The 9332-nt window shown below is 42.3% G+C and overlaps 2 non-coding genes across 2 annotated transcripts; one reads left to right on the plus strand and one right to left on the minus strand.

The window, feature by feature from the left end:
• The first annotated feature begins 668 nt into the window (after positions 1–668).
• Positions 669–775, plus strand: LOC120278381. Its single transcript, XR_005541712.1, has one exon. It is a non-coding gene; the product is annotated as a small nucleolar RNA R71 (small nucleolar RNA).
• A 2771-nt stretch (positions 776–3546) lies between these two features.
• LOC120278291 lies at positions 3547–3653 on the minus strand. The gene has a single exon (XR_005541629.1). It is a non-coding gene; the product is annotated as a small nucleolar RNA R71 (small nucleolar RNA).
• Positions 3654–9332: the final 5679 nt, after the last annotated feature.

A 9332-nucleotide genomic window follows, 5' to 3' on the forward strand; every position in this document is an offset into this window, starting at 1 on the left:
CCACTTCTATCGATTGCCTTTCCTCTCACTTACTCGTGCCTCTCATTCTTATTTCTTTTATTTTTGTTTGCATCACATCTTATCACCACAATAGTTATTCATCTTCACTTGGTTAAGTAGAAATTTTGGTATTTTTAATCCCTACTCCCTGTGGATATGACACCCCACTCACTTGGGATTTATTACTTTGACAAACCTGTGCACTTACGAGTAACACGTAAGGGTCATTGTCATTCCTCCACCCTTAGTTGTAGGTGTTGCTATAAGGATTACCTTGTGCCCTTTCAGAATTGCCCACAAAGTCTACTTGTTCAGTCAGGGCTGAAGTAGCAATTGAAATATGATAATTAGATGGCATATATGAACCCCTACAATCATCACAACTCGTGATCGTGACCACCCTCAGTGAAGTCAATGTATCCAATTTCTTGCTCAATGGCTCTACTTGGGCTTCTAAGGATGTAACCGCATCAATTTCATGGAGTCCGGCCACTTTCTTCTTTTCTCTTGAATTCCATTGGTAGCTATTTATAGCCATTTCCTCTACCAACTGTCGGGCTTCTTCTGGGGTCTTGTTCCCTATTGTACCTCCTGTGGCGGCATCTAGAAGTTGTTTTGTACTTGGATTCAACCAGTTGTAAAAAGTCTGAATGATCATCCATTCGGGAAAACCATACTGTGGACACTTCTGCAAGAGGTCCTTGAATCACTCCCATGCCTCAAACAAGGATTCAAGCTCCATCTGAACAAACGACGATATTTTATTTCAAAGCTTCGCCGTTTTCCGCAGAGCAAAGTACTTACAAGAAAAGCTTTGACCATTTCATTCCATGTCGTGATGAATGCTCGTGGTAAAGAATGTAGCCATTGCTTTGCTCTTCCTTTTAGAGAAAATGGGAAAACCCTCAATCTTATAGCATCATCCGTAACACCATTAATCTTCAGCATGTCACAAACTTCCAAGAAGATTCTAATATGGTTGTTTGGATTCTCATCGGGCAAACTGATAAGTGCTTGTGTGTTAAGAATGCGAAGTGTTCTTTCCTCACAATGAGCATTACTTTTATCAGGTTTAAGCGCTAATACATGTGTATTTGTGTTCTTTTGCGCATGTAGGGTTATGAAGCTAAATATTAAGAAGAGAAGCCAAAAGTAGATCGTGAACGCACTATTTGATGGAATCTTGGAAGGAATAAACACGAAGACATAAGTGGGGCTCTAAGATACGTGAATGTGTGCCAAGCTCCATGTATTCAAGCCATGACAATGAGTTGGAGGGGCACGAAGGCAATCACATTTGTATATCCTAACTTGTGCATTGATAGCAAGATCTTCACCAACAAGGCTTTTGATTGAAGAAGAGTTATGATCTACGGCATAAACGTGTGCCCGTTTATGTTGCCTCGATGAAAAGTGTGGAATTGGGACTATAGCAGGTAATGTAGCAAATCATTGCAGCAAGACACTATAGCAGTTACTGTTCACAGCCGCCCGAAAATCAAATTTCCAAAGAATCCACACGAGCTTGTATCCACGCCCGTGTGGAAATTCCACAGGCACGTGTTGAATATCCACAGGGGATTGTGGATGCCCGATTCCAGCTCTATTTAAGACGCGATTCAGCCCGATTTCGGGGATTTTCTTTCCCCTTTCTCTTCAACTTTTCTCCATCTTTTTAGAGGTCGCCAGCTAGGGTTTTGAGAGGCTTTTGGCACATCTTTGGAGTGGTTCTCCGGATTCAATAACGCACTTCGATTGGAAGAAGGTTATTGGGGGAGCTTTCGTCGACACCGATCCGGCGAGGTGTGCCTTAGGCCGGACAAAGGGACCTTTGGAGAAAATGAGGCTACTCCACAAGACCATAGACACAAATACCGATGGGGTTTTCCTATGGATTGCTTATCTTTACTTTTGATTTTATTGTTGATTGTATTGAACTCCATGGAGAGCTAAACCGCCTAGTGGGTACTTGGATTTTGTAAACCATAGAATGTTATTGTTTCTTTGACTTTCCATTGTGCTTTCCTTAATTGATGCTTTTATTTAAGTTCCAATCTTGAGTACTTGTTGAATAATTTCTCCCTTAGAGTGACACTAGGTTTAAGAGTCAATATTGGTAATCTTTGTGATGGGTAACACGCCATGAGGGTTAGACATAGCTAGATTGGAGAAGGTTGAGAGGGTGAGTCGAGAGGTAGCGGAGTGTCCCGTTTCCCCTCTGGTGTGATTTATCCTACCTCCATTTCCAAGAGTTCTTTGCGGTTACAATAGAGTGAAGTGCTAAAGGATCAACTCTGTTGGGGCTTAGTTACGCGAGCAACAGAGTAAAGCGTTGAAGTGACCTTAGTATCTAGGGGTTAATTATAATTAGGGGTCTTTCGCCTGGACCAAAGGGTTAGATCTACACATAGAAAAAGGGTTTATCACTTGGAATCACTAGAACTCCATGCAACTTTGTGTAGTTTGAGGTATTGACACTAGGCAATTTCTCCACCGGGACACAGTGTAGAGTTAGTCATGTTTGACCTTAGGTTTTGGACCGTGTGCTTTAGGATTTCCATGACTCATTGAGCATTAATTAGGAATTATAATGGTAGGTCTTGCATTTAAGGCATAAGTCTTAGGGGAGCATTGTCCGAGTACCCCATTTCTATCGATTGCCTTACCTCTCACTTACTTTTGCCTCTCATTCTTGTTACTTTTATTTCTGTTTACATCACATCATATCAACACAATCATTATTCATCTTCACTTGGTTAAGTAGAAATTTAGGTATTTTTGTTCCCTACTCTTTGTGGATACAATACCCCACTCACTTGGGATTTATTACTTTGACAAACCTATGCACTTGCAGGTCAGACGCAAGGGGCGTTGTCAAGTTTTTGGTGCCATTACCGGGGAGTAGGCTTTTAGAGATACTTTGCACTTTGCTATCTTAGCTATTCATTCAGTCATTCTATTTCATATCTTCTTATTCTATCATCGTTCTAATTTGTTTTCTTGCTTTTGTTGTAGCTCCAGGTTATGACCCAAGGGAACCCTTCGATATTGATTGAAGGTGATCCTAAACTTGAACGTACAGTCAGAAGAAGCGGTAAAGAACCTGTATAAGAACTGTCAAATCTAGCTAAAGTGGAAGTTAAAGGGTCTGACAACATGGTGGAACAAAATGAACAACAAAGAACACTCTCTGATAATGCCAGACAGTAAATATTGGGAATACAATCTAGCATTGTACAACCCCCAATCACAGATCAGAATTTTGAGCTAAAAGCCAGCATTCATCCACATGTTACAGAAGTCCCACAGTTCAATTGTTTGGCCGATGAGGATCCAAACAGTCACATAGAGAATTTCTTGGAAGTGTGTGATATGCTTAACATCAATGGTGTTATGGATGATGCCATCAAGTTGAGAGCCTTCTTGTTTTCCTTGAAGGAAAGAGCGAAGCAGTGGCTACACTCATTACCTAGAGCATAGATCACTACATGGGAGGAGATGGTAGAAGCTTTTCTTTCCCGTTATTTTTCTCCCGGAAAATCTGCAAAGCTTAGGATTGAGATCTCATCCTTTGTGCAAATGAAATTAGACTCTCTATTCAAGACATGGGAAAGGTTCAAGGAACTCCTATGAAAATGTCCTCAACATGGGCTTCCAGAGTGGATGATCATTCAGACTTTCTACAATGGTTTGAACCCAAGTACAAGACTGCTACATGATGCAGCAGCAGGAGGTACTTTAGGTAGCAAGACACCCGGAGAAGCCCGGTAATTAATTTAAGAAATGGGTTGAACAGATAGCAATGGAATGCTAGGGAGAAGAAGAAAGTGGATGGCATCCATGAGATCGATGCGGTTACATAAATGGCGGCGCAAGTGGAGGCATTGAGTAAGAAGTTAGACACTATAACTTCTTCGAGATTGGCGGCCATAACAAGTTGTGATGGATGTGGAGAGGGACATGCCCCATCCGATTGCCCGATAGCCGTTGGTGGTACACCCTCCGTTGAGCAAGTTGACTATGTGGGTAATGCAATGAGAAACCAAGGCAATCCTTATAGCAATACCTACAATTCAGGTTAGAGGAACCACCCTAATTTCTCATGGAACAACCAAGGACAACAAAAGGCCACCGCACCATCGGGTTTTCATCAGCAACAAGCCCAAAACATGGAGAATAGAGTTTCAGGCTTGGAGACCCAGATGTCCAATCTAGAGAAAGCATTGACCCGATTTGTGTAATCATCCGATACATTGTTTCAATCGGTCGAGGCTACACTTCACAACCATACCGCTTCATTGCATAATCTAGAGAATCAAGTGGGAAAAATTACGAAGTCTCTATCGGAGAGACCACAGGGAAGCCTACCGAGTAATACCAAGACTAATCCGAGAGAACATGTGAAGGTGATCACTTTGAGAAGACCAATATTGAAGTACCCGAGGTCATGGAGGTTGAGGAGAAAGCCAACAAAGAAAAGGAGGTGGCACCCCACCCTACAAGCTAAGAGTCCCTTATCCTTCAAGATTGAAGAATGACCAAAATGATGAGCAATACAAGAAGTTCTTGGGTGTATTTAAGCAATTGCACATCAACATTCCTTTTCTGGAGGTGTTGTCTCAAATGCCTCAGTATGCTAAGTTCTTGAAAGATCTTTTGACCAACAAAAGGAAGTTGGAAGAGAGTGCATCGGTGATCTTAGATGCGTCTTGTTCGGCGGTATTGCAAAGGAATATTCGAACAAGAAAAAGACCCCGGAAGCTTTGTGATTCTGTGCAACATTAGCAATTTAGGTGAAGAGATGGCATTGGCAGATTCGGGGGCTAGTATCAACGTCATGCCATACTCATTCTTTCAGAAGCTAGGCTTGGGAGAGCCTAGGCCCACTTGAATGACATTGTAATTGGCGGACCGAACAATGAGACATCTGAGGGGCATCATTGAAGACATTCTTGTCAAGGTGGACAAGTACATATTTCTTGTAAACTTCATAGTGTTGGATGTCGATGAGGATGTAGATGTCCCTTTGATACTTGGGAGGTCATTCTTACGCACTTCCAAGGCATTGATCGACATGGACGGCAGGGAGTTGACACTGAGGGTTGGAGATGACAAGCTCACATACCGCCTCGCCGAAGTCATGCGACATTCTCTTAACTTTGATGACACTTTATATATTCTTGACACTATTGATGAACTAATTGATGAACATGTGCAGGAAAATGTTGAATCCAGACCCGTACGAGGTGTTGCTAGACTAAGAGCGGATAATAAAGAAGTAATAATGCTTGGTCTAGAGGAGAAAGTACCATCTACCCCGGGGATTGTGAAGAAGATGCTCCGGAAGATGAAGAGGGCAAGGAGACGCCACAAGAAATGCCCCAAGACTATTGGGGATGCACAAGAATAGAGTAAGAGGGATGGACCTTCAAGTGGTAAGAGGGATGGACCTTCAAGCCCCAAGACTATTGGGGATGCACAAGAATAGAGTAAGAGGGATGGACCTTCAAGTGGTAATAAGCCTGACAACTCCACCTCTACCTTCAAAAGACTATGTTCATTGTGCTTCCAAGTCATGGGTAAGAGGGAAACCTTCATCTATGAACCCCCATAAGGTAAGACAAGGTACGTCAAGCTAAGTGTCATTAAACAAGCGCTTCTTCGGAGGCAACCCAAGTCTTTACTGTTTTTCTAGTTTTTAGTTTAGTATTTACATGAATAAAGCTTTGAGTGTTGGTATCCTGATTTTTAGATGCTATTGCTGTGATTTTCTCGTAGATCTTTCGTGCATTCGTGTGTTTAAATGTGCATGGCAAAGTTTCTAGTCGGTTGAGCATGTTGTGCGTTTTTCTCTAGTATATTTTACATGATAGAAGCAGGTTCTGGGTGTATTTAGATGTTTAGAAATTTTTTTGCAAAGCTTGCAAGTTTTCTAAAGCATCCAGAGAAAACACACGGGAGTGTGGAATTTCCACACGCCCGTGGGTTTCTACTAAAAAGCTCAACCCGAGAGCGCACAAGGGTGTGGACTCGCCCCTGTGAATGATCTAGTGATGGTCGCACACCCGTGGGCAATTTCTGCACGGGCATGTGTTTTCTTGCAGAGACTTAGAAATTTTCCCGAGAAGCACAAGGGTGTGGACTTGCCCCTGTGAACGATCCCTGTGAAGTTCCATGCCCATGTGGAAATTCCGCACGGGCGTGGGAAACACTTAGAGAATTTTCTCGGTTAGACAGAGGAGCCACAAAGGCGTGGAGATGCCCTTGTGGGTCGAGCGAACGGGCGTGTTGAATTTTTGCACGCCCATGTGGATGTGTTCAGAAGCATAAGGTGTTTTCCCGAGAGCACACAGGGGCATGAGTCTACCCCTGTGGAGCTCTCCAATGGAGTCACACGGACGTGGGTAATTTCCACACGCTCGTGTGGATGCACTGAATTCCAAGAGACGCGAGTTTTCTTTAAAATCTCTTTGTGTTTCTTCTTTATTACACCTTCAATCTCTCAGAGAACACCTTTAATCACTTCCCCTACCCCTTACCGTCAATCTAACAAGGTTTTACATGAGTTTCCCTGACGATTTTCAAAGTTTTCATCTTTTCCTCATTGGTAAACCTTCTTTCTATTTTCTCTTCGCTATACTTGATGTTAATGGTTAAAAATGGTGAATGTTGTTTTGTTCCTATGATAAAATGATCTATGCATGCTTAGAGTGAGTTTAGAAACAAAATTTTTGGTGTATTTTTTGAATTTGGATGAGCAGTCGTGTGGTTTTCATGCCCCGCGAATCCACACGGTCGTGGGTAATTTCCACACGACCGTGTGGATTCCTGCAGTATTATTTCGTGAGCTTCTTTGATCGTTCTTTATTTAATTTTTGTAGATATGACACCTCGTTCGAAGAAGCAAGAGGGTAAGCATCCTAGGGAGACTTCACCTGAGTTGGAGCACGTTGAGTTCTCGAATCCCGAGCACCAGACTCGATTTGAGAGATTATCGAGTCTCAGGTTTGGACAGTCTCATTTCGTGGACTTGACTCCGCTGAGAGAGGTTCACCGAGGAGGTGAGCTAGCAGATGAGATAGATGAGCTATTAGCCGTGAGGAGCTGGAGGAGGTTATTGACGATTCAAGAGCTAGTTTTCCGCACATTACCACTGGAGGTATTGGCGTCTGATAAGTGTCTAAATGTAGGTGTTTTCATATATATATCATATTCACTTTGCATGTATTTTGTGAGGTTTGATGCCCATTTTGCGCTTAATCATCTATTATTTGCTTTGTAGGGCATAAGAAAGCCATGGAGAATAAGAAAATATCATTTAGGCGAAAAGAGAAGAAAACAGGAATTTCATACCACCCCCATACTACCCAGTATGGGGGCCGTATGCACTGTAGAAACAAAATGATTTTGAGTTGTCTGCCCAGATTTCTATACTACCCAGTATAAGGGGCCGTATGAAGGCTGTATGCACCCCGTATGAAACACGAATCTAGGGTTTTTGAGTGCTATACAACCCCCATATGACCCCTATACGGCCCGTATGTCGTGGGGGTATATAAGCTGACTTTTAGGGCAGAACAAAGGACTTTTTCTTGGCATATTTTGAGAGACCACTTGAGAGGCTTTGGGCGACCTTGGGAAGGAGAAGAAGCGCAAGGAAGCTAAGAGATCATTCAAGGCCAAGATCGAAGACTCTCAAGACAAGAAGGCAACATCATTCAAGGGGAGATCTACCATGATTTGAAGGAAGGAGACCCGCGGCTAGAGGAAGCGCCATTCAGCATTCCTTTGGTGGGGGAAGCATCATTCGGCATATATTCTACCTCCTCCTCCACCATTTCATCTAGGGAGTGTCACTTATGCTTTTCTTTTGTGTTTCACTTGATTGTATTGCTTGTTGTGGGATGATGACACACTAGACCACCCAAGGCCACCAGGTGTTGGTGAACCTTGGAGGGTTTTATCATGTAATTTGGATGATTACTTGTTAATTACATGCTTGGGTAATTTTGAGATTTAATCCATTATTTTCATGCTAAGTGCTACACTAAGGAGAAATCCGTAGCTCTTTTATGAGTGATGCATGTAGATGTGACTTGCTCGCATGTATTAGATCATGAATGGATTAGAAGGGGATACTTGTATCATCACGCTGGGAAATTGGGTGTTTGGTAGCCCTCCATGTAGGTTTAAGCCAAAGAAGAGTAGGCTTATTCCTAAGTGAGATTTCCTCATACTTAATGCAATCGTAGGAATGTGGATTTGGAAGAAATTCCTATCTATATTCGTATGGGATTAGGGTTCAATCGCCGAGAAATTGGGGTTGTTCTAATCTTGGAATCTCATGGTCCATTTTACCCTTGCATCTTTTATTCATCATCCATGTTTCATGATAACCCCTCAAGGGGATCCGCATCAATAGGCCTTTGCATTACATTGAGTTTCTTGCTTGCTTATTACTTGTTCTCTCTAATTTGTTGATAATCTTGTTTTAGTTTTAATTGCACCTAGTAGAGTAATTTCCCTCACTTGAGACTTAGGCTAGATAATAGCTCGAGAAGGAGTAATAGGAGATCCTTAGCCCCGTAGAATACGATCCTCGTGTCTTCACAAGAGGTATTACTTGGTGATCTCATACACTTGCGGGGAAGTAATCAAGTTTTTGGCGCCGTTGCCGGGGACTTTAAGGAATTCTAGGAAACTTTTAGATTATTACTCTATCCATTTCATTCTTTACTCATTTTCTTTATCGTTATTTTTCTTTTCCTTTGATCTTAACTTTCTATCATTTTTCTTGGTTTTGCAAGGTACTGTGCATGACACGTTCAAATCCATCGACCTTGATTTCACCGGATAGTGAGATTGAAAGAACTTTACATTGGAGATTGAGAGAAGTTGGTGAAGGGTCGGGTACACAAAACATTGAAATTGAGGATAGAGAGTTTTCAATCATGGCCGAAGAGCGATGCACTCTGTCCGAATATGAGAGATCCCAATTCACGGTTGATGAGTTTAGTGTTCAAGCACGGACTGTGGCATCCAACAATTTTGAGATTAAACCAAGCACAATCGGTATGGTCCAAAACTCGGTTCAATTCAATGGTCTTGCAAATGAAGATGCACATGACCACCTTTCCCGGTTCCTCCAAATTTGCTCTACATTCAAGATTAATGGGGTATTGGACGATGCTATCCGTTTGAGACTATTTCCATTCAGTTTGAGAGACGGGGCATATCGTTGGCTTACATCATTGTCTCCGGGGTCTATAAAAATATGGAAGGATATGGTTGAGAAGTTCCTTGGGAGGTATTTTCCCCCAAGGAAAGCGGCG

This window comes from Dioscorea cayenensis, chromosome 15 (genome assembly GCF_009730915.1).
Source record: "Dioscorea cayenensis subsp. rotundata cultivar TDr96_F1 chromosome 15, TDr96_F1_v2_PseudoChromosome.rev07_lg8_w22 25.fasta, whole genome shotgun sequence".
NCBI classification, from domain to species: Eukaryota; Viridiplantae; Streptophyta; class Magnoliopsida; order Dioscoreales; family Dioscoreaceae; genus Dioscorea; species Dioscorea cayenensis.